Source organism: Procambarus clarkii, chromosome 56, assembly GCF_040958095.1.
Source record: "Procambarus clarkii isolate CNS0578487 chromosome 56, FALCON_Pclarkii_2.0, whole genome shotgun sequence".
Taxonomy (NCBI): Eukaryota; Metazoa; Arthropoda; class Malacostraca; order Decapoda; family Cambaridae; genus Procambarus; species Procambarus clarkii.
This window is the reverse complement of record NC_091205.1, coordinates 34,043,159-34,067,699: the sequence shown is the minus strand read 5'-3', so window position 1 is coordinate 34,067,699 and position 24,541 is coordinate 34,043,159. Positions and strand designations below refer to the sequence as shown.

Below are 24,541 nucleotides of genomic sequence, written 5' to 3'. Positions count from 1 at the left end.
AGGCAGCCGATGCTTCAACTGTGGTGTGAGAGGACATTATGCCCGCGAGTGTGAGGAGCACCAAAGGAATATAGTACTAATGTTGGAAGAGGAGAGAGTGCTTGTTCACACCCCATATTATAGTGGACCCAACGTGAATGGTTGGGAAATGAAGTTGGGTGAACATCCCTTCGTTTTCGGGGACAACGTGAAGTTTGGAAAGTCAGACCCGGTGGAGGTTGCCGTTCTTCGAGATACGGGTGCTGACATATGTATGGTGACCAGGAGTATTCTCCCCAGGGAATTTAATGATTCACCCGTGGGAGTGGTGAGGATACGCGGTGTGGGGAGGAATACAGGTTGCCAATTCACGAAGTACAGCTGATTGCCGACTGCGGAGTTGAGAAAGCTATTGTAGCTGTAGCCCCTAAGTTACCCCTAGAGCATGTACAGATGGTACTGGGTAATGACCTCGGAGGAGGCAGGATACAACCCGATTGGTCCAGGAGTGCCTGTGTTTCAAGCAGCGGTACAACCCTGCCAGGTGAGGTATCAGTCGCTCCAGATGGTAATGAGAAAGCCGACTTCGCCAGGGGAAACGGCGACAACGAGCGCGAGAGTGCAGAGAGGTCGTCGGAGGTCGTGGAAAACCCCGACGAGGACCTCTGACTAAGCCTGATGATGCGTGTGGAGGAGTGGCGAGGAGCAGCAGTACAAACGCCTGGGACGGTGAAGAGGCTGCACACTGCACTCCCTCCACACAGAAACGTGAATAAAGTAAGCTCAGTGGATGAGCGAACGGCAGTGAGGGGCAGAGTGGAGGAGCCACGACGCAGTGCACCCTATGCCAGATAGATGAATAGTGGTAGGTGCAAGATGAAGTTTCAGAAGTAGAAGCAAGATCATAGCGTAGTAAGAACTCTGTTTAGTGTTTGCAGGTTATAGTTGTGTGTGTGTAAACTAAAAGTCTTTGAAAATGTAATAAGTTATTACGAAACGCGTTCAAGTGTCGCGTCAGACTAGAAATAAAAATGAATTTTGGAGATTTGATTTTTCAATTACCATCAACAGTGAAAAGAAACCTAAGAAATATTGAGAAAATTCGTGTTAGAAGTATTAATCTTACTTTTTTTTAATTATATATATATATATATATATATATATATTATATATATATATATATATATATATATATATATATATATATATATATAATGTCGTACCTAGTAGCCAGAACGCACTTCTCAGCCTACTATGCAAGGCCTGATTTGCCTAATAAGCCAAGTTTTCACGAATTAATATATTTTCTATTTTTTTTTCTTATGAAATGATAAAGCTACCCATTTCATTATGTATGAGGTCAATTTTTTTTATTGGAGTTAAAATTAACGTAGATATATGACCGAACCTAACCAACCCTACCTAACCTAACCTAACCTATCTTTATAGGTTAGGTTAGGTTAGGTAGCCGAAAAAGTTAGGTTAGGTTAGGTTAGGTAGGTTAGGTAGTCGAAAAACAATTAATTCATGAAAACTTGGCTTATTAGGCAAATCGGGCCTTGCATAGTAGGCTGAGAAGTGCGTTCTGGCTACTAGGTACGACATATATATATATATATATATATATATATATATATATATATATATATATATATATATATATATATATATATATATATGAGACACAAGATGAGTATAGGGTGCATAATAAATGAACTAAACTAACTAAACTGGTCGACAAACAGCACTGTTTAAAATAGCAGACATGGGTTGACATTTAGGGGTAAGGTAGGTTACAGGGAGTTAATTAGGTAGTGCTTAGTTTTTATCTAAGTTTTTATCTTTTTAATATATATATATATATATATATATATATATATATATATATATATATATATATATATATAATATATATATATATGTTGTACCTAGTGGCCAGAACGTCGTACTCGGCCTGCTATGCAAGGCCCGATTTGCCTAATAAGCAAAGTTTTCCTGAATTAATATACTTTCTCTAATTTTTTTCTTATGAAATGATAAAGCTAACCATTTCATTATGTATGAGGTCAATTTTTTTTATTTCAGATAAATTAACGTAAATATATGCCGAATCTAACTAACAGTACCTAACCTAACCTAACCTATCTTTATAGGTTAGGTTAAGTTAGGTAGCTGAAAAAAGTTAGGTTAGGTTAGGTAGGTTGGGTAGTCGAAAAACAATTAATTCATGAAAACTTGGCTTATTAGGCAAATTGGGCCTTGCATAGTAGGCTGAGAAGTACGTTCTGGCTACTAGGTATGGCATATATATATATGTATATATATAACTGAAAACTCACACCCCAGAAGTGACTCGAACCCATACTCCCAGAAGCAACGCAACTGGTATGTACAAGACGCCTTAATCCACTTGACCATCACGACCGGACATAATGAGGTGATAGCCGAGGCTATTTGAACCACCCCACCGCCGGCACTCGGATAGTAATCTTGGGCATAGCATTTTACCAAATCACCTCATTCTTTGGGGCACACGTGAGGAACACAAATGCGAACAAGCCTGAATGGTCCCCAGGACAATATGCAACTGAAAACTCACACCCCAGAAGTGACTCGAACCCATACTCCCAGAAACAACGCAACTGGTATGTACAAGACGCCTTAATCCACTTGACCATCACGACCGGACATAATGAGGTGATAGCCGAGGCTATTTGAACCACCCCACCGCCGGCACTCGGATAGTAATCTTGGGCATAGCATTTTACCAAATCACCTCATTCTTTGGGGCACACGTGAGGAACACAAATGCGAACAAGCCTGAATGGTCCCCAGGACAATATCCAACTGAAAACTCACACCCCAGAAGTGACTCGAACCCATACTCCCAGAAGCAACGCAACTGGTATGTACAAGACGCCTTAATCCACTTAACCATCACGACCGGACATAATGAGGTGATAGCCGAGGCTATTTGAACCACCCCACCGCCGGCACTCGGATAGTAATCTTGGGCATAGCATTTTACCAAATCACCTCATTCTTTGGAGCACACGTGAGGAACACAAATGCGAACAAGCCTGAATGGTCCCCAGGACAATATGCAACTGAAAACTCACACCCCAGAAGTGACTCGAACCCATACTCCCAGAAACAACGCAACTGGTATGTACAAGACGCCTTAATCCACTTGACCATCACGACCGGACATAATGAGGTGATAGCCGAGGCTATTTGAACCACCCCACCACCGGCACTCGGATAGTAATCTTGGGCATAGCATTTTACCAAATCACCTCATTCTTTGGGCACACGTGAGGAACACAAATGCGAACAAGCCTGAATGGTCCCCAGGACAATATGCAACTGAAAACTCACACCCCAGAAGTGACTCGAACCCATACTCCCAGAAGCAACGCAACTGGTATGTACAAGACGCCTTAATCCACTTGACCATCACGACCGGACATAATGAGGTGATAGCCGAGGCTATTTGAACCACCCCACCGCCGGCACTCGGATAGTAATCTTGGGCATAGCATTTTACCAAATCACCTCATTCTTTGGGGCACACGTGAGGAACACAAATGCGAACAAGCCTGAATGGTCCCCAGGAGAATATGCAACTGAAAACTCACACCCCAGAAGTGACTCGAACCCATACTCCCAGAAGCAACGCAACTGGTATGTACAAGACGCCTTAATCCACTTGACCATCACGACCGGACATAATGAGGTGATAGCCGAGGCTATTTGAACCACCCCACCGCCGGCACTCGGATAGTAATCTTGGGCATAGCATTTTACCAAATCACCTCATTCTTTGGGGCACACGTGAGGAACACAAATGCGAACAAGCCTGAATGGTCCCCAGGACAATATGCAACTGAAAACTCACACCCCAGAAGTGACTCGAACCCATACTCCCAGAAGCAACGCAACTGGTATGTACAAGACGCCTTAATCCACTTGACCATCACGACCGGACATAATGAGGTGATAGCCGAGGCTATTTGAACCACCCCACCGCCGGCACTCGGATAGTAATCTTGGGCATAGCATTTTACCAAATCACCTCATTCTTTGGGGCACACGTGAGGAACACAAATGCGAACAAGCCTGAATGGTCCCCAGGACAATATGCAACTGAAAACTCACACCCCAGAAGTGACTCGAACCCATACTCCCAGAAGCAACGCAACTGGTATGTACAAGACGCCTTAATCCACTTGACCATCACGACCGGACATAATGAGGTGATAGCCGAGGCTATTTGAACCACCCCACCGCTGGCACTCGGATAGTAATCTTGGGCATAGCATTTTACCAAATCACCTCATTCTTTGGGGCACACGTGAGGAACACAAATGCGAACAAGCCTGAATGGTCCCCAGGACAATATGCAACTGAAAACTCACACCCCAGAAGTGACTCGAACCCATACTCCCAAAGCAACGCAACTGGTATGTACAAGACGCCTTAATCCACTTGACCATCACGACCGGACATAATGAGGTGATAGCCGAGGCTATTTGAACCACCCCACCGCCGGCACTCGGATAGTAATCTTGGGCATAGCATTTTACCAAATCACCTCATTCTTTGGGGCACACGTGAGGAACACAAATGCGAACAAGCCTGAATGGTCCCCAGGACAATATCCAACTGAAAACTCACACCCCAGAAGTGACTCGAACCCATACTCCCAGAAGCAACGCAACTGGTATGTACAAGACGCCTTAATCCACTTGACCATCCCGATCGGACATAATGAGGTGATAGCCGAGGCTATTTGAACCACCCCACCGCCGGCACTCGGATAGTAATCTTGGGCATAGCATTTTACCAAATCACCTCATTCTTTGGGGCACACGTGAGGAACACAAATGCGAACAAGCCTGAATGGTCCCCAGGACAATATGCAACTGAAAACTCACACCCCAGAAGTGACTCGAACCCATACTCCCAGAAGCAACGCAACTGGTATGTACAAGACGCCTTAATCCACTTGACCATCACGACCGGACATAATGAGGTGATAGCCGAGGCTATTTGAACCACCCCACCGCCGGCACTCGGATAGTAATCTTGGGCATAGCATTTTACCAAATCACCTCATTCTTTGGGGCACACGTGAGGAACACAAATGCGAACAAGCCTGAATGGTCCCCAGGACAATATGCAACTGAAAACTCACACCCCAGAAGTGACTCGAACCCATACTCCCAGAAGCAACGCAACTGGTATGTACTGGTATGTCGTGATGGTCAAGTGGATTAAGGCGTCTTGTACATACCAGTTGCGTTGCTTCTGGGAGTATGGGTTCGAGTCACTTCTGGGGTGTGAGTTTTCAGTTGCATATTGTCCTGGGGACCATTCAGGCTTGTTCGCATATATATATATATATATATATATATATATATATATATATATATATATATATATATATATATATATATATATATATATATATATATGTGTGTGTGTGTGTAAATCACGAAAGTAAACACGTGATTAAAAATGTGACAATGTCAGACCACGGAGGAAAAATGAAACAGGAATTTCCTTAAGTACTTTCGTATATTAATACATCTTCAGAAGGAGTGAAGATTCCTGCTGAAGATGTATAAATATACGAAAGTACTTAAGGAAATTCCTGTTTCATTTTTCCTCCATGGTCTGACATTGTCATATATATATATATATATATATATATATATATATATATATATATATATATATATATATATATATATATATATATATATATATATATATATATATATATATATATTATATATATATATATATATATATATATATTATATATATATATATATATATATATATATATATATATATATATATATATATATATGTGACACAAGATGGGTATAGGGTGCATAAGAAATGAACTAAACTAACTAAACTGGTCGCCAAACATCACTGTTTAAAATATCAGACATGGGTAGACATTTAGGGGTAAGGTAGGTTACAGGGAGTTAATTAGGTAGTGCTTAGTTTTTATCTTTTTAATATATATTTATTGTGACGATAATCTCTTTCTAGAGAGATTGAGCCTGCTCTTCCCTACATAACGTTACGTCAATTCTACAAGTATAAGATGCTACATTCAAGATACGTCACCGGTAGCACAAAACATTTTGACCAGGAGGCAAAATGTACCCAAGAACCCCCCCCCCCCCTTATTCCACAAACCCTCCATGCCGGCTCGTCATCAACTAGCAAACTACCCATCCCTGCCTGCCTGCTCCTGATTGGTGACTCGCCGACTGCGCACATGCACACTGCACCTCAGCGCCATCTACCTGAGTCGACGTCTGAGCCTGACCAGCCATCAAGTTCATAATATTCTTTGTGCTCTTAGAGTTGACCTCTCTCTCTGGCATACTAAGCTCTCTGGCTTTCGTATACTAAGGGAGGTCTCGGCTAAAGCCAATATTCTCAACACCATTTCACCATTATATTACTTAATCTATTGTGTTTTTGCATTTATCTTTGTCATTTTATTGCACCTGTCATTTACCCGAGATTTGTCTTTATTTTCATTTATGTTTAAAGTAAATATATTAAAGTTTCATTATTCATACTTTGTGTTTTACGTGTTCCTCCCTCTAACTTACCACAGACAACAGGCAAGCAGTCTATCTTTTTTTTGTAAGTGTGACCAGGCATTGACACCTGCCATTGGAGGACTGCCGAACATCTATACTCCAACACTTTCCCGTCACATTTAGTGGGGGCCTGTCCACGGAGCTTCACTCAGGTACTAGTACCAGAACGTCAATTTGTGGTAAGCGTACTTTGCTTTGCTAAAGTTGCTTTTCAATATTATCATTAATTTTTATATTTGTATGGTGCTGTGTGTATTGTGCATTCCGATAGTAGCATATGGTGAGTGTGGGATAACTTTGGATTATGTGGTGACTGTAGGCCTCAGTCATTCTCTTAATTGGTCATCTCTCCCTCTGTGTTATTACTCGTGTTTACCACCTTTTGTCCCTAGGATATTTCTCATATTATCGGCAGATCATCATTGTGGTACCCTGGTACTTTGGTTTGTCTTCGGGTTAAAGCACCCTATCTTCTGCAATCCGACCAAAGGAGGATAAGAGGGCCATAGTTCCTCTAGCACGGACTACGTTGCTGAGTTGGGATCTCAGCAGCAGTTCTCGTCACCAGTTGACACTCGCACCCCTACACGTCGGTCAGAGATGATGATATTTACTTAGGTAGGGAATTAGCTTTCTTTTTACAGAGCACAAAGTTCGCTAATTCTGTAAGTATCATATTAATTTAGTGGGAAACCCTTGCTTATGTCCTATAGAGACTCGGCAAGGTATGCCTACATTCTTGGACTACCTAATTCACTTTTTGAGCAATTATGTTTCATTTGTTTTAGAAACTCAGTTTCATTTATTTAGTAGGATTTTCTTGCCCTTATTCTCTTAAATTGAGTACCGGGTACAAGATTTCCTGCAACTTTGATTGACTAATCATTTACCATCCTATAATTTCGTTAATTGTTAAAGATTAAAATTCCACAGGATAGTTACCAGTGGCCACGTTATCCTGTTTCTGACATTTACCATATCACAACTATATTCGTTGTACATTTATTTGCTATCTTTCACCATGTTTCGTCTCCAACCTTTCCGTAACGATCCAGCAGGTGAAATAGGGACCTTATGTCGTGGCAAGAGGACTGAATTACAAACTCTTGCACACGAGTATCAACTAGATGTCCCCCATGGAGCCAACAAAAATGAATTACATAACCTAATTATGGATCACCTCTTAGATGAAGGGACAATTGACTCTGAAACTCACGAAACATATTCTGTTGCAGATAAACATGAATTGGCAACTATGAAAATCAAACTAGAACTTGCAAAACTTGAGAGGGAGCGGCAGCAAGAAGCTATCCACATGAGAGAAAGAGAGGCTACCCTGGCGAAAGAAGCTCTACAAATGAGGAAAGAAGAAGCTGCAATCAGGAAAGAAGAACAAGAACAAGAACGGGCCACCTCACGTTCCTTGAGGTGGCCCTCAAGGAACGTGAGACTACAATACTCCGTGAGCGTGAGCGAGTACAGCTTGAAGCAAAACAACACCACCTGGAGATACAACGCGAGCATGACAAACAACAAGCGGATATGGTTATAGAATGTCGTCAACGAGAACTCACGTTGGAAACTACACACCTCATTCAACGCCAGCAAGCTACCGTCAGTCTTCCAGTAAGTTTCAATGTCTCCCATGCAAGTAAGTTAATGCCACCATTCGTTGAGACAGAGATTGATGTCTTTTTTACCACCTTTGAGACCCGAGCTAATCAACTTAGCTGGCCTGCTGACCAATGGTCCACCCTTCTCAGAGTGCATCTCACAGGTAGAGCTGCAGTTACTCTCAGTACCTTAGCGTCTGAGAATGACTACCAGACCCTGAAGCATGCAGTGTTGGACGCCTACCTTCTCTCCACCGAAAGCTACAGACGAAAATTCCGTGATCATCTTAAGGCAAGTACCACCACCTTTCTAGAATTTGCCAATACCAAGAAAAGATATTTCATGAAATGGCTGGAAGTAGCACATGTCTCTACATTTGCAGAACTCGTCAACCTCATTCTAGTTGAGGAATTCTTGAGACGTGTTCCCCCTTCCGTCCGTTTATATCTAGCAGATAAAGAAGAAACCGACAACATCAAATGTGCGAAGTCGGCTGACACCTACAGCCTCATCCATCGGCTGACACCATCACCACCTCCCAGTAAGAAGTCTTGGTACAGTTACGGTAAAGTGAGTACAGATCAAGCGAGCTCACAATTGTATTGTAAGTATTGCAAACTCTATGGACATACCATAGATAGATGTGTGAAGGCTCAATACAAGAGCAATGAATCTACTAAACCCAAACAGACTCCTCCTAAGTCCGGTAAGCCTGTGATGAATGTTGGTGTTCATGTTAATGATATTTCTCTCTTCAGTAAACACCTGTATCCTGGAACTGTCTCAACCAACGGTACAGATTTGGAGAGACGTTTCAAATTGAAGATCTTGAAGGACACAGCGGCTCTTCAGTCAATTATATTGAAATCGGCTGTGCCTAACATCACCTATACCGGGGAAACAGTCCTTATCACTGACCTCACTGCTACCACTCCATATCCACTCGCCAGAGTACACCTGGATTGTCCTTTCGTGACCAGTGAAGTCCAAGTCGCCATCAGTGAAAAGCCTTTTCCCATGCCTGGAGTGCAACTTCTCCTGGGCAACGACTTGGCAGAAGATCTGCAACCGTCCAACCTGATCATCACGGACAAACCCCAGGTGTGTACCTCTGTAATGGATAATCCCATCTTTGAATATGTTCCAGCAGAGGTCCAAGAAAGTGATAAAGTTTCTCCTCCGGTTTTGGTGACCACCTGTGCAAAAGGTGCACGCCCGCAACCAGCTGATTCTACTTCTACCGCTGTCCCTGAAGACCCTCAGAATCTACCTCCTAATCTTACCAGTTTGGAGTTCCGTAAGTTACAGAGGGAAGATCAATCATTAACACCATTATTCTTCCAGGCTGAGACTCAACCTGACAGTATCCCTGGGTTCTTCCTAGAGAATCAGTTGCTCTACCGCAGATACAGACCCAGTAAGCTGAAGGAGGATGACGATTGGGCCAATGTCGAACAACTAGTGATTCCCACCAGCATACGGCCCGATATTCTACACCTGGTCCACGGAGCTCTTTCTCACTATGGTTTTAACAAAACCTACCACGGAATTAGACAAGATTACTACTGGCCAGGTATGGTAAAAGACGTTAAAAAGTACGTACAACAGTGTCATACATGTCAGATGGCAGGTAAACCTAACATCTCTATTCCCCAGGCTCCACTAAAACCCATCCAGGTGCCTGCGGAACCTTTCCACAGACTCATCATAGACTGTGTTGGTCCTTTACCCCGGACCAGTTCTGGCAACGCCTATATATTAACTATCATGTGTCCTACCACCAGATTCACCATAGCAGTTCCAGTAAAGAACATTACGGCTGCTATTGTGGTGAAACACCTATTGAAGATCTTCACCCAGTATGGATTTCCAAGAGAGGTTCAAAGCGACTGTGGCACCAACTTCACCAGTGATCTCTTCATGAAGACACTGGAGGAGTTCAACATCACACAGGTATTGTCCAGCCCCTATCATCCTGCTTCACAGGGTTCTCTTGAACGTAGTCATCAGACTATTAAAGCATTCCTAAAGAAATTCTGCAGTGGCACCTTGAAGGACTGGGATAAACAACTTGATCTCATTATGTGCATTTTCAGAAGTCTCCCCGATGAGTCTCTAGGAGTATCTCCTGTTACGAACCCGGATCCAGCGTCCGAGCACGGAGTAGTAAACGACCGCGCCATCTGTGGGTCAGCTCCCGAAACCCCCGCCAAACGCCGACGACACCTGGTGAGGATACCGTGTATCAGCTACGAGGGCCAGTTTCCAGTCCCGTTCAGCACTCTACAACGCCGCCACTGACCTCTGGTGAGGTGATGCTCCGACGACAGCGCCATCTATGGACTGGAAACGTCAAGCGTTTGTATCTGAGCCCGTAAGTGAGATGTATTAGTGTCCCGGTTATTGATGACGTGTCTGCTTACAGAGTCGACCTGGGACCACTGTGTTGACGATTGAGTGAGTCTACCCGAGGCAGCCAGTCTCCATACTGTGAAGTTTGCTGCAGCTGTTGCGACGTCGTCCCCCCGGAAGAACACTGTGGTGTGTTAAGCCTGCCAGTGGAGTGGCAGTGAAAGGATTTACCCGGAACCGACGGTTGGAGACGATAATCCACTGGGGTATTGAGGACAGGAGGGTGATTGGTGATATCACACGAGACTCCTGTCTAGGGCGTACCCCTTTTATCGTTCGTGGAGTGGCCGTACCAGCCTTGGTGGCTCAGTACCTGCCAGCAGACCTGCTGGACGTGTGGTTGACGGCCTCCACGACGGTGCCCCCAGTGGACCTGTGTTGTGGCTGACCTGTGGCCAGGGTAGGCTCGGCGTTCTCAGAGGACACGTCTTGAGGCCACGAAGAAAGCACCGCGGACTCAGCACCTAGCTTCTTAATCAAGAGTCTTCAGCAGAAGACTAGATTGTGCACGATCCCCGTGTAAAGTGTTAATACCCCTCCCCTTTGTGTACTCTTTTATTCTATATATTTAAACGGTGATGGTGAACATTATATTATATTAAGTTCTTAGCTTTCTTTCCCTACTCCCTTTAAGTTACTTGCGTCACGGATCTCATCCCTTGATAGCCACTACTGGCTTGGGAACGGATACATATATCTTCCTCTAACAACATCAGAGTGAGAACCCCGTTGCGTCCCGAGAGGGCCGTAACATCTCCTTATGAGACGCTCTACGGACGTAAGTGCCGTACTCCTCTCAAAGCTTTCAAAGACTCTCTACGAAAAGCCACTTTCAGTGACCTTCAGAATGTGCCCAGTTTCTTCAAAACTTAAAACACATTCTAGAGAGAGTACGTAAATTTGCTAATGACAATCTATTGAAAGCCCAGGAGAGGATGAAGATTCATTTTGAGCAAAGCAGCAAATTAAGGAAATTTAAACCAGGAGACTTCGTGTTGGCATATTTTCCTATCCCAGATTCTCCATTGCAAAATAAGTTTTCAGGACCATACCGCATCAAGGAGTGCAGAAACAACCACAACTACGTTCTTGAGACTCCAGATAGGCGGCGGAAGACCCAGTTGTGCCACGTCAACCTCCTGAAGCAGTATCAAGGTATTCCCCTCACTGTGTTGGTATCAGTCTGAACATTTAAAGGTCCATACCTCCACAGTGAAACCTTCCCTGCTTCTCCCGAAAGCACTAACACTGAGTTGGTGCTTTCCAAATCGGAAATCCTACCTGATCTTCATCCCAATTTACAGGACTATAATAGTGCTCCTTTGCCATGTTCTAATCCTATTCTCGCCTAGCCAGATATCACGAAGCCTTTCATCCTCCATGTCGACGCCAGTGGTACCGGCAGCGGGGGTGTCCTGATGCAACAACGAGGCGAGGAGATTCTACCTGTTAGCTACTACAGCTACAAGGAACTACAGCACGATCGAAAGGGAGCAACTCTCCATCGTCCTGAACTTGCAGCACTTCGAATCGTACCTGCAAGATGCTCGGTCTACCACCATCTACTCGGACCACAATCCCCTATGCTTCCTGCAACAAGCCCAATTCAACAATCAACGGCTTCTACGATGGGCTTTATATCTGCAGAATTTCAACCTGGAGATCTCTACATCAAGGGTTCTGACAACATCATAGCAGACGCCCTCTCCAGAGTCTATGAGGTTGAGGCATCTCCACCTACCACTCTACCACCTGAAGATGTAACTTCACCCGGAACCGCAGGCTTCAGAGGAGAGTTGTGACGATAATCTCTTTCAAGACAGATTGAGCCTGCTCTTCCCTACCTAAAGTTACGTCAAGTCTACAAGTATAAGATGCTACATTCAAGAAACCTCCACCGGTAGCACAAAACATTTTGACCAGGAGGCAAAACGTACCCTAAAACCTCCCCTACTCTACACACCCTCCACGCCGGCTCGTCGTCAACCAGCCAACTACCCATCCCAGCCTGCCTGCTCCTCATTGGTGACTCGCCGACCGCGCACCTGCACACTGCACCTCAGCGCCATCTACCTGAGTCGACGTCTGAGCCTTGACCAGCCATCAACTTCAGAATATTCTTTGTGCTCTTAGAGTTGACATCTCTCTCTGGCATACTAAGCTCTCTGGCTTTTGTATACTAAGGGAGGTCTCAGCCATAGCCAATATTCTCAGCACCATTTCACCATTATACTATTTAATCTATTGTGTTTTTGCAATTTGTCTTTGTTATTTAATTGCACTATTCATTTACCCGAGATTTGTCTTTTTTTCATTTATGTTTAAAGTAAATATATTAAAGTTTCATTGTTCATACTTCGTGTTTTACGTGTTCCTCCCTCTCACTTACCACAGACAACAGGCAAGCAGTCTATCTTTTTTTTTTGTAAGTGTGACCAGGCATTGACACCTGCCACTGGAGGACTGCCGAACATCTACAGTCCAACACTTTCCCGTCACAACACATGATGAAGTCAAGTTGTTTATCCCAGTCTTTCATGGCTTCATTGCAAAATTTCTTTAGGAGTGATTTAATCGTTTGGTGACTACGTTCAAGAGAACCCTGTGAAGCAGGATGATAGGGGCTGGACAATACTTGAGTGATGTTGAACTCTTCCAGCGTCTTCTTGAAGAGATCACTGGTGAAGTTGGTGCCACAGTCACTTTGAACCTCCCTTGGAAATCCGTATTGGTTAAAGATCTTCAATAGTTGTTTTACCATCGTAGCAGCCGTAATGTTCTTTACAGGAACTGCTATGGGGAATCTGGTGGTTGGACACAGGATGGTTAGTATATAAGCGTTGCCAGAACTGGTCCGGGGTAAAGGACCAACACAGTCAATGATGAGTCTGTGGAAAGGGTCTGCAGGCACCAGGATGGGAATTAAAGGAGCTTTGGGAATCGGGATGTTACGTTTCTCTGCCATCTGACATATATGACACTGTTGCACGTAACTTTTGACGTCTTTAACCATACCTGGCCAGTAGTAGTCTTGTCTGATTCCGTGACAGGTTTTGTTAAAACCATAGTGAGAAAGTGCTCCATGGGCCAGGTGTAGAATATCGGGCCGTAGGCTGGTGGGAACCACTAGTTGCTCGACATCTGCCCAATCGTCATCCTCCGTCAGCTTACTGGGTCTGTACCTGCGGTAGAGCAACTGATTCTCTAGGAAGAACCCAGGGATAATGTCAGGTTGAGTCTCAGCCTGGAAGAATAATGGTGTTAATGAAGGATCCTCCCTCTGTAACTTACGGAACTCCAACATAGTAAGATTCTGTGGTAGGTTCTGATGGTCAGTAGAGTCAGCTGGTTGCGAGCGTGCAGCTTGTGCACGGGTAGTCACCAAAACCGGAGGGGAAACTTTATCACTTTCTTGAACCTCTGCTGGAACATACTTTAAGATGGCGTTGTCCACTACAGAGTCACATACCTGGGGTTTGTCCATGATGAACAGGTTGAAAGGTTGCAGATCTTCGGCCAAGTCATTGCCCAGGAGAAGTTGCACTCCAGACATGGGAAAAGGCTTTTCACTGATGGCGACTTGGACTTCACCGGTCACGAAAGGACAATCCAGGTGGACTCTGGCGAGTGGATACGGATTGGTAGCAGTGAGGTCAGTGATAAGGACGGTTTTCCCGGTGTAGGTGATGTTAGGCACATCCGATTTCAATATTATTGACTGAAGAGCCGCTATGTCCCTCAAGATCTTCAATTTGAAACGTCCCTCCGAATCTGTACTGTTGGCAGAGACAGTTCCAGGATACAGGTGTTTACTGAAGAGAGAAAGATCATTAACAGGAACACCAACATTCATCACAGGCTTACCGGACTTTGGAGGAGTCGGTTTAGGTTTAGGAGTTTCACTATAGCCTTTGTATTGAGCTTTTCCACATTTATCTATGGTATGTCCATACAGCTTGCAATACTTACAATGCAATTGGGAGGTCGCTTGATCGGTACTCACTTTGTCATAACTATACCAAGACTTCTTACTGGAAGGTGGGTCTGTTGTTAGCCGGTGTATGAGGCTGTAGGTGTCAACCGACTTCGCACATCTGATGTAGTCGGTTTCTTCTTTGTCTGCTAAATATAAACGGATGGAAGGGTGAGCACGTCTAAAGAATTCCTCAACTAGAATGAGGTTGACGAGTTCTGAAAATGTTGAGACATGTGCTGCTTCCAGCCATTTCATGAAATATCTTTTCTTTGTATTGCCAATTTCTAAAAAGGTGGTGGTACTTGCCTTTAGATAATCACGGAATTTTCGTCTGTAGCTATCGGTGGAGAGAAGGTAGGCATCTAAAACTGCTTTCTTCAGGGTCTGGTAGTCATTCTCAGACGCTAATGTACTGAGAGTAACCGCAGCTCTACCTGTGAGATGCACTCTGAGAAGGGTTGACCATTGATCTTCAGGCCAGCTAAGTTTTTTAGCTAGGGTATCAAAAGTGCTGAAAAACACATCGATCTCTGTCTCAACGAATGGTGGCATTAACTTACTTGCATGGGAGACATTGAAGCTTACGGGAAGACTAGTGGTAGCTTGTTGGCGCTGAGTGTGGTGTGTAGTTTCCAAGGTGAGTTCTTGTTGACGACTTGCTAAAACACTCTCAGCTTGCTGTTTATCGTGCTCACGTTGCATCTCCAGGTGAAGTTATCTTGCTTCAAGCAGTTCTCTCTCCCGCTCACGCTGTAGGGCAGCCTCACGTTCTCTTAGGGTCGCCTCGCGTTCCTGTTCTTCTTTCTTTAGGGCAGCCTCCTCTTTCTTTAGGGCAGCCTCTCGTTCTCTTCGTTGTAGAGCTTCTTTCTCAAATGCAGCTTGTTCTTGCAGTTGTTCCCGCTCGATTTTCGCTAGTTCGAGCTTCAACTTCATAGCTGCCAGAGCATGTTTATCTGCAATAGAATAGTTTTCGTGTGCTTCAGAGTCTATAATTCCTTCTTCTAAGAGGTAATCCAAGATACGATTGTGTAAGTCATTTTTGTTGGCTCCAGGGGGAGCATCTAGTTGATACTCGTGTGCAAGAGTTTGTAATTCGGTCCTCCTGGCACGACTTAAGTTCCCTACTTCACTTGCTGGATCGTTACGAAATGCTGAGAGACGAAACATTTTGAAATAGCAAATAAGTGTACAACGAATATACTGGTGATATTGTAAGTGTCAATAACAGGATGACGTGGCAACTGGTAACTATCCTGTGGAAATTTAATCGTTAACAATTAACGTTAATATTAAATTGGCAAATGATTAGTCAATCAAAATCGCAGGAAATCTTGTACCCGGTACTCAATGTTAAAGAATAAAGGCAAGAAAATCCTACTAAATAAATGAAACCGATAGTTTCGAAAACAAATGAAACTTGTAATTGTTTCAAAAGTGAACAGTCCAAGAATGTAGGGATACCTTGCAGAGTCTCTATAGGACAGAAGCAAGGGGTTTTCCTACTCTAATTATATGATACTTACAGAATTAGCGTTCCTTGTGCTCTAAAAAAAGAGACTAATTCCCTACCTGAGTAAATATCATCATCTCTGACCGACGTATTGGGGTGCGAGTGTCAACTGGTGACGAGAACTGCTGTTGAGGTCCCAACTCAACAGCGTAGTCCGTGCTAGAGGAAATATGACCCTCTGTATCCTCCTGTGGTCGGATTGCAGAAGATAGAGTGCTTTGGCAGGAAGACAAACCGAAGTACCAGGATACCAAAAATGATGATCTGCTGTAATTTGGGAAATATCCTAGGGGCAAAAAAGGTGGAATACATGAGTAATAACATAGGAGGGATGACCAATTAAGAGAATGACTGAGGCCTCCAGTCACCACGTAATCCACAGTTATCCAACACTCACATTTAGCTACCCTCGGAAAGCACAAAATACACAGCACAATATAAATATTAAAAGTAATGAAAATATTGAAAAGCAACTGTATCAAAGCCAAGTACACTTACCACAAATTGATGTTTTAGTACTAGTACCTGAGTGAGGCTCCTTGAAAAGGCCTCCATTAAATGTGATGGAAAAAAGAAGTGTAGGTGTTCGGCAGACCTCCCAATGGCTGGTGTCAATGCCTATCGCATTTAAGAAAAAAAAAATGACTGCATAGCTGTTGTGTCCTGTGGTAAAGTAAGGCAAAACACATAGTATGAACAATGAAACTTTAATTAAATTTAAAACAAATTAAGAATAAGACAATTCCTTGGCTATGTACAGTGCAAACTCAAAAGATTACAAAAATCACATATAATAATAAAGTGGTGACGTTACTCTAAAATGGATAAAGACAAAATGAAATTAACAGGTGCTGAGAATAAAGCGCTGGCTGAGAACATCCATTAATAGACAGAGCGTATATCAGATGGTTGTTTCAGCTTGAGAGCAAAGAATATTCTAACTCCAATGGCTGGTGCAGGCCCAGACATCGGCTAGGTAGATGGTGCTGAGGTGCAGAAGTGCAGTGGTGCAGACGTCGATTCACCAATCAGAAGCGGACTAGCTGGAAATGCTAGTTTGGTGATCGGCGACGAGGGAGGGGGGAGGGTGGAGAGCGAGTGTGATACGTTTGCGCCTGGCAAAACGTAGTTGACTAAATATGTACTACACTTGCTTGTAGTATCTAGATATTGTAGATGTACTGAAGTAACATGACGATAGGAAAGAGCAGGCCAAATCTCTCTTGAAGGAGATTATCGTAACAATATATATATATATATATATATATATATATATATATATATATATATATATATATATATATATATATATATATATATATATATATATATAATGTCGTACCTAGTAGCCAGAACGTACTTCTGAGCCTACTATGCAAGGCCCGATTTGCCTAATAAGCCAAGTTTTCATGAAATAATTGTTTTTCGACTACCTAACCTACCTAACCTAACCTAACCTAACTTTTTCGGCAACCTAACCTAACCTAACCTATAAAGATAGGTTAGGTAGGGTTGGTTAGGTTCGGTCATATATCTACGTTAATTTTAGCTCCAATAAAAAAAAATTGACCTCATTCATAATGAAATGGGTAGCTTTATCATTTCATAAGAAAAAAATTAGAGAAAATATATTAATTTAGGAAAACTTGGCTTATTAGGCAAATCGGGCCTTGCATAGTAGGCTGAGAAGTGCGTTCTGGCTACTAGGTATGACATATATATATATATATATATATATATATATATATATATATATATATATATATATATATATATATATATATATATATATATATATATATATATATACTTTACAAGAGTTCTTACTTTCTTGTAAAGAAAGACCTGCCACGTGCATGCATAGCGTTTCGGGCTGGTCCTTAATCTTAATTTTCCCTGAAATACGACCCGCCAAATCTTTAACAACCAGGTAAGGTTCGGGCCCGACAGCCAGGGGGTGCGGAGGTACCCACCTGTGCCTGGCGTGCATGGTGGTTGGACACTAGTCGTTGTTGACGTGGCTTGCACGATGGGGGGGGGGACCTTCTCTCCGTTTTGTGGGGGGAGGGGGGGAAAGGGTGCATAGAACCACTTTTTGGTCTTTGTTTGGGGGACGGGCTGTTCTTCTATTAAGACTACTCGATAGCTCAGTCGATAGAGCTTCGGACTCACGCTTTGAATCCACATTTTGAGTCTCCAGGAGCTTAGGTGAATGAAAGATTTATATCCCAGCTTGTCCTCCAAACAAAGACCCAAAAGTGATTCCATGCACCCGCCAAACCCCCTGTTTATGAATGAAAAACGGCTTACAAACCGTTTTTTCACACTCACAACTGTTGACGTTCGAACACTTCCAGAACAAGTGCTTCACTGACGAATTTTGTTCGAACCATAACGCTGTAAATGCTTTACCCACGTACTACAAATACAAATAATCCCCAACAGAATCTAAACACCTAACCTAACCATTTCTATATATGCACAATATGCTAATATATTATAATATTAATTTATATTTCGGAAAATGTCCGTTTTGAATGAACAGCATGTTAAAATTTATGAATGCGTCTGTGGGGTCGACCGCTGGGTGTAATGGACTTGAGTCGAGGACGGGTTATATATCCACGGAAGTGTGGAGGACAGTTTATGATAGATGGCATTATGGTACACGATGTTATGAAAGTATTATGATAAATGGTGTTATGATATTATGATAGATAGAAGCAGGTAGGTTCAATAATTTTCATGTTAATTTATGAGTCAATTATGGGATACTGAGAAGCAAGTGTTCAAAGTTCATTCTCAACTCACAATCGGGAATCCCGGATTCGAAGCCTGGGTGGGAAAGAAACGTTACCTTTCTTGGGCACGTTACCTTTCACCTAATGCCACTGTTGTTCACCTAACAGTATATAGGTATCCGGGAGTTAGCCAACTGTTGCGTGGTTGCATCTTGGCCGCATTTCTTGGGGAAGGTCAGAAGTTTGACATCAGTGGTACCTCGATATAAGTATAACGTATTACATTCCAAATTATTGTTAAAGATACAACCTGCAGCGATTAAAAAAATATAGTCAAATCTAGTATAAAACATTAGGCATCAAGTGATTCAATGGCTCTCGTAGTGTAGTGGTTATCACGTCTGCTTTACACGCAGAAGGTCCCAGGTTCGAGCCCTAGCGGGAGCAGTTCTTTATTAAATTGTTTTTCAGCCCTCTCCGTCTGGTAGATAGAGAGGATGAAACTAATGCAAATTCCATAATTCGATTAAAATGTAACTCAAACCTCTCAAAACGTTATACTTATGGAACACGGAAAAATTTCAGACGTTTAGTGAAAAAATTAGTTTCTTAAAATTATATATTAGTTAACTTAGATGACTTTGTATTTAATTAAGAAGTGGAACATAGAGGGTGGTGCTGAAGATGATTAAGGAGCGAGTTAGCCATGTGGGATGCAGAGATGATAATCTGTGATAGTCACACCTTCACCCCACACAGCAGGGCGTCGGGGACCAGACCCTGTCTTAGCAAATCAGAATTGTAGAACTCTGAGGATTAGGAATATTTTTATTACAGTCCCATAGTGCGCTGTGCTAACATGTATACAGGACCATGGTGCGCTGCGCTAACATATATACAGGTCCATGGTTCGCTACGCTAACATGTATACAGGTCCATGGTGCGCTGCGCTAACTTATATACAGGTCCATGGTTCGCTACGCTAACATGTATACAGGACCATGGTGCGCTGCGCTAACTTATATACAGGTCCATGGTTCGCTACGCTAACATGTATACAGGTCTATGATGCGCTGCGCTAGCTTGTATACAGGACCATGGTGCGCTGCGCTAACTTATATACAGGTCCATGGTTCGCTACGCTAACATGTATACAGGTCCATGGTGCTCTGCACTAACATGTATTCAGGTCCATGGTGGGCTGCACTTATAATAATCAATAATGCATTTTGTTGGGGACAGGTAGCCAATGAATATATATACTCTTTAGGCTGATATCGAGATCCTCCCTAGGATGCAACCCCATGACAGTTACCTACCTCCCGGGTACCTATTTACTGCTAGGTGAGCAGATCCATTAGGTGACAGGTAACGTGCCCAACCATTTCAATCCCACCCGGGATTCCCGATTGTAAATCAAGAACGAATTCATGTGATTATGAGCAATTTAGATTCTTTACGTAGCAGGAATTGTCCGGGCGGTAGAGTAATCTTGTGTATTCTCTTATGCATTTAAAAGAGCTTACCTGAGTCTGAGTCCGAAGCCAAATAGTTTCTTCTGGTTACGTGTGTGTGTGGGGTGGGGGGGAGGGGGGGAGTGGGGGTCGAGAGGGTTATTATGATGGTTGAGCCGGGGGGGGTGGGGGTGGAGAGGGTTATTATGATGGTTGAGCCGGGGGGGGGGGGGGGTGAATGGGTGAGTGTAGATGGATAGGTGAATCACACGCTAAGTGAGCACATCCAATACCCTAACCCTTATCAACTTACTAAAACCGGAAATTGTTTCCATTATGGCAGTTTACTGCCTGAAAGAATCAGACATGGCACCTGCCTCTTCTATATGTGTCTGGAGGGGTCAGAGCTCTGGTGCGGTTTATGACATCATAACACCGGACTCAACATAACAGAGAGCAAGTGTAGCCGGGAGTAGAGAGAGGACGGCTTGTACACACAAGACAGACAGGCACTCGCGTGACCACAGGTAAGGCAGGGTTGGGGAGGTTTCTCTACATTTTATTGCCGAGGAAAATGGAACAGCTTTCAGATCTTCTCTAGTCACATAATATCAAGGTATATGTTGGTGTACATGTGTACTTAACTACTTGTGCTTCCCTAAGACTTCGTGCTTACTTGTACTTTCCAAACAGTATTTACCCAGCTGTACTTGCCTTGCTCTTTCTACAATCAAAGGCAGATCTGAATCAATCAATCAGTGTTTGTTTGCAGTCTGCCTCCACCACTCAACAATCAGTGTTTGGAGTCTGCCTGTACGTCTGATTTTCCTAAATAGTTCATTCAAATGTTATAATAGAGCAACTTTTAATGAGCGAGAGAGAGAGAGAGAGAGAGAGAGAGAGAGAGAGAGAGAGAGAGAGAGAGAGAGAGAGAGAGAGAGAGAGAGAGAGAGAGAGAGAGAGAGAGAGAGAGAGAGAGAGAGCAAAACAAATTCATACCCTGGAAACACAAACCGTAACTGTCTCTATTTTCTGCTTGTTACAACTTGTAATTAAGTTGTTACATCTTGGCTTAACGTGTTTATGACGTATTAGAACGTAGTTACAACTTGCTATATTGGTTGTTATAACTGGTTAGGAGGTGTTAAAACTTGTTCGAACGTTGTACCAACGTCGTAGTTTCGGTGTGTGTTTGGCGGGTATACTCTTGCAAGGAGAAATTGTAACATGTCGGCCTTGTATTAGACCAATTAATTCAGCTCACGGGAATGTGTGATTCATACAGATTACAGAGAATTTCAATGTTATTGGTCTTGAATCACATGAGTAGGGTATGCCAGAACACTGGACATTGTTATTGGTTCTCAGTCTTACGAGACCAATGTTATGGGTTTTGAGTCATACAAGAATAATGCTATTGGTTCTGTATCATACTTGAGCTTTCTACCCTAAGCAACTCTACAAACATCTAGAAACTTACACTATTTCATGTCAAGCATTACACTTTACCGAAATTTTTGGACAGATTAAATTACCATTTAACAAACAGTTAATAACTTCCATGACTTTGGGGCTCTTGGTTATTGTTCATTTAACAATAAAATTCAATATATCTGAGGCAGCATGAAAGGACAAATTTTCAATTTATTCCATCCAAACATCAGGCAAGCAGAGGACGACCTACTTATAATAACACAACATACTTAGTCATACAGACCCACATACTCGACGCAAATTCAAGGTCATGTAGGGCCATAAACCCCCACACAGTCAAGGTTAAACAATGATTACAGAAACCTTGATTACACAAGGCCTTGTGTAATCGAGGTCAAACAAATTAACACAAACGTGTGGGTCAAGTAGACCCACACACCGCCCGTAACACGGGTGGCACGTGAACAAGGGGACACAGGTGGAAACTGAGTACTCAAGTGAGCCACAGGGACGTTAGAAAGATATTTTTTCAATGTCAGAGTAGTTAACAGATAAAATGCATTAGGCAGTGATGTGATGGAGGCTGACTCCATACACAGTTTCAAATGTAGATATGATAGAGCCCAGTAGGCTCAGGAATCTGGACAATAGTTGATTGACGGTTGAGAGGCGGAACCAAAGAGCCAGAGCTCAACCCCCGCAAACACAACTAGGTGAGTACACAGTCAAGCTCATACAGACCCACACAAAGTGGCGGAGAACAACTCAAACTCCTCAGTTTACCTGAGGGACCAACGTCTCACTAGGCCTCGACGTGTACAGGAAGCCGTCGGCTTGTCAAGGGTCCCCCCATTTGACCTGATGATTTTATGCAGTTTCTTTCACCCTGATGCTCCTGTTCACCTAGCAGTAAATAGGTACATGGGAGTTAGACAGCTGCTACGGGCTGCTTCCTGGGGATGTGTACTCACCTATTTGTACTCACCTATTTGTGCTTGCGGGGGTTGAGCTTTGGCTTTTTGGTCCCGCCTCTCAACTGTCAATCAACTGGTGTACAGATTCCTGAGCCTACTGGGCTCTATCATATCTACATTTGAAACTGTGTATAGAGTCAGCCTCCACCACATCACTGCCTAATGCATTCCATCCGTTAACTACTCTGACACTGAAAAAGTTCCTTCTAACGTCTCTGTGGCTCATGTGGGTACTCAGTTTCCACCTGTGTCCCCTTGTTCGTGTCCCACCAGTGTTGAATAATTTATCCTTGTTTACCCGGTCGATTTCTCTGAGGATTTTGTAGGTTGTGATCATGTCTCCCCTTACTCTTCTGTCTTCCAGTGTCGTAAGGTGCATTTCCCGCAGCCTTTCCTCGTAACTCATGCCTCTTAGTTCTGGGACTAGTCTAGTGGCATACCTTTGGACTTTTTCCAGCTTCGTCTTGTGCTTGACAAGGTACGGGCTCCATGCTGGGGCCAGATACTCCAGGATTGGTCGTACATATGTAGTGTACAAGATTCTGAATGATTCCTTACATAGGTTCCTGAACGCTGTTCTGATGTTAGCCAGCCTCGCATATGCCGCAGACGTTATTCTTTTTATGTGGGCTTCAGGAGACAGGTTTGGTGTGATATCAACTCCTAGATCTTTATCTCTGTCCGTTTCATTAAGTACTTCATCTCCTATTCTGTATCCTGTGTCTGGCCTCCTGTTTCCACTGCCTAGTTTCATTACTTTGCATTTACTCGGGTTGAACTTCAACAGCCATTTGTTGGACCATTCACTCAGTCTGTCTAGGTCGTCTTGTAGCCTTCTACTATCGTCCTCAGTTTCAATCCTCCTCATAATTTTTCCATCATCGGCAAACATTGAGAGAAACGATTCTATACCCTCTGGGAGATCATTTACATATATCAGAAACAGTATAGGTCCAAGGACTGACCCCTGCGGGACTCCACTCGTAACGTCTCGCCAATCTGAGACCTCACCCCCCCTCACACAGTCTCATTGTCTCCTGTTGCTTTGGTACTCCTTTATCCAATGGAGTACCTTCCCTTTCACTCCATCCTGCATCTCCAGCTTTTTCACTAGCCTCTTGTGTGGCACTGTATCAAAGGCTTTCTGACAATCCAAAAATATGCAGTCTGCCCACCCTTCTCTTTCTTGCCTTATTTTTGTCGCCTGGTCGTAGAATTCAAGTAACCCTGTGAGGCAGGACCTGCCATCCCTGAACCCATGTTGATGCTGTGTTACAAAGTTCTTTCGCTCCAGGTGCTCCACTAGCTTTCTTCGCCCAATCTGCTCCATCAGCTTGCATGGTATGCAGGTTAGGGACACTGGCCTGTAATTCAGTGCCTCCTGTACTCACCTAATTGTGCTTGCGGGGGTTGAGCTTTGGCTCTTTGGTCCTGTCTATCCCCTTTCTTGTATATCAGGACTACGTTAGCTGCTTTCCAAATTTCTGGCAGGCAAATACACACACACACTTCTATGTGTGTGTGTGTATGTGTGTGAAAAAATTAGTAGTTACGGTGCGGGCTGTAGTAACAGTTGAATGATTGTCAGTTGAGAGGAAGGCCGAAAGAGCAGAGCTCAATCCCCGCAAGCACAACTAGGTGAATACAATTAGGTGAATACACAGGGGAACCTCACGGCTGAGTGGACAGCGCTCCGATGTCGTAATCCTAATGGCTCGTGTTCGATTTCCGGCGGAGACGGAAACAAATGGGCAGAGTTTCTTTCACCCTGATGTACCTGTTCACCTAGCAGTAAAGAGATACCTGGGAGCT

At 43.4% G+C, this 24,541-nt stretch overlaps 1 protein-coding gene and 1 non-coding gene across 2 annotated transcripts in view; one reads left to right on the top strand and one right to left on the bottom strand.

Annotated features, from left to right (window-relative positions):
• The window catches only part of LOC138353262 (uncharacterized), a 472,768-nt gene that overhangs the window by 200,525 nt on the left and 247,702 nt on the right, over positions 1-24,541 (bottom strand). The window lies entirely within an intron of this gene.
• On the top strand, positions 19,242-19,314 carry TRNAV-UAC (transfer RNA valine (anticodon UAC)). The gene has a single exon. It is a non-coding gene; the product is annotated as a tRNA-Val (tRNA).